Source organism: Selaginella moellendorffii, unplaced genomic scaffold (genome assembly GCF_000143415.4).
Source record: "Selaginella moellendorffii unplaced genomic scaffold, v1.0 SELMOscaffold_111, whole genome shotgun sequence".
In the NCBI taxonomy this organism is placed as follows: domain Eukaryota; kingdom Viridiplantae; phylum Streptophyta; class Lycopodiopsida; order Selaginellales; family Selaginellaceae; genus Selaginella; species Selaginella moellendorffii.
The window spans coordinates 628,972-631,273 of NW_003314372.1; positions in this window are offsets into that span (position 1 = coordinate 628,972).

The following is a 2,302-nucleotide window of genomic DNA, read 5'->3' on the forward strand; positions in this document are numbered from 1 at the left end:
CACTCTCATTGCATGCTTTTCAACTTAGGCTATGCCATTCCCATTCCATTAGGATTCCTTGGCAAGGGGTTCTCATGAACACACTAACTTGAGCTCAAGGCATACACCTTGGCATATTTAGTGTCTCCACACCATCGGCTCTACAAGTTCACCTTTATGACACTTCCTACTTGTGTCTAAGTTTTTGCCAAAATAATACTAGTCGTTTCTTATGCTAACTATCAGTTAACACTTGAACATAGTATTCACATACAACTCCTTGCCCAAGTTGCTTTTTTCTATTAACAACTTTCCACAACTTTAGTATGGCACGTTTTGCCATCAATAAGACACCCACTATTCTCATATTTAGATCTTATGATCCTCACAGTCTTTCAAAAAGTATAATGTATCTTAGTTTAAAAGTTTTCACTAATCTTTTAGGACCATCCTTTGACTCCACTGAGTCATCTAGCTTTTGGACTTTGCTTATCTGATGACTTGTAAGGTCCTAGCCTTATGGCTACTTTTGAGGTGCTAGCTCATTAGAATACAACTTCTTGTATTTGCATCTTATTCAAAAAGACCACCTTTACAAATGTTACTCTGATACTTGATTATTCTTTGTTTCTTGTGGGCTATGTTTGTCCCTTAGGACTATCCATCCAAATGATGAGAATACTGACTCATCCTCTAAGTATACCCCCTAACTCCTTAGGTTGTTCCAACATTTATTAAAAGTAGCCGCAGCTACCATTTTAAGGACCTATATCCTTTTCCGTATTCGACCTCCCACAGTCATTAATTCTAGTCTTAAATTCATGAACACGAACCTCAACTATATGAAGATAATCTTGTAACTCCTTTATTGTCTTGGAGTCTTTATCTTTCCCGTAATCCTAACTATAGTTTTTTATCATAACCACATTAGCCAGTTTGTTAAGTCAAATGCTCATCTGGATCACATCCTCAACTTTCTGAGAAAAACTTTATATTGTTTCCAAGATCCCAAATTCGTTCCTAAATTGGCCCCTTTCTCATATATGAACTAAGGTGTAGAGTTATGCCCTTTCGACATGCTACTCCTTGAGGATAAACCCACTCCTAATACCTTCTGATGTTAATACAAGTGGTGATATATTTGACCACCATGTAGCATACTTTATCTCTCTGCCCTTAAGCCAATTGGAAAAGGGATAATTGTTTGATGAGAGAGCCCTTAGTGGCTATTTTATCCCCATTTATCCCCCAAGGTTCCAAGGATCTATAGTGACAGTATATCCAAATCTCATCCCATGATCATATGTGCTACATACCAATAACATTTGGATTAAGGAATAACTCCGATACCAAGTTGTAAGTGACTAAATTCTTTATTCTATTTAGTCACTTAACCACACCTTTGACCACTTGGAAAAGTCCCACTCACAACCTCCATAAGTTCTATTCCAGACTTGGGGATTTGCTAACCCCATAAATGGCATCTATACCACTCAGCCTTTGCACTTGGTCCACGTGCTTCATATATCTGATCCCATGATCGACACCCAAAGGTACTACTAATATATTAGCCTGTTACGCTATGGCTATATTTATTTACCCTTGGCTCATTAGTAGTCCTAGACCATTTGTGCCATTGTCCCGTCTCTTAAGACTATACCATCTATCCATCAGTGGTCATCTTAGAACCACTCCTTAGCATCCTTAGGATGCCCCAAGACATGAGGAATAGCCTTCCTCAATATCCCTTATGTGGTCCCCACAAAGTCCTTCTCCATCCCTACCCATGTTTGCCAACACTACCACTAGGTTAGGGCCCAAAGGCCCAACCATTACATCCCATTGACCTCTGGGATTTCCTTGTCACATGACTGCATCCTTGGTCACAACACAAGAGGATTGCTCCTCTTCCTTTCCATAATTTGGGACTTTAGGACAACATTTTGAAACACCATAGCCCTACACGAGTCTCTTGAGTACTCTCCCCACCTTCTGTATTTGGATGCTTTAACCATGTGGCTAGAGCGAGGTTCTAATGAGCCATACCAAGTATCCAAATAGATAATGCCACCCACACTTGGATTGGGAGCATTGACTATTCCTAAGGGAGATAGAGCTGGCTCTTGAACACTTCACCAAGTTACTCCATTTGTATGTCTGTGTTCATTCTAGCTTTGGATTCCTCAGTAGTTATAACATCACCTACAATATAGCCTTCCTTGGTCATACTAGCCTTTCCTAGCCAAACTGGCTCCATAGGAGTCCTCCCCCTACTATAATTTTGGAGCTCACGAAACTCCCTAGGGTCTAGGAGATAATTGCT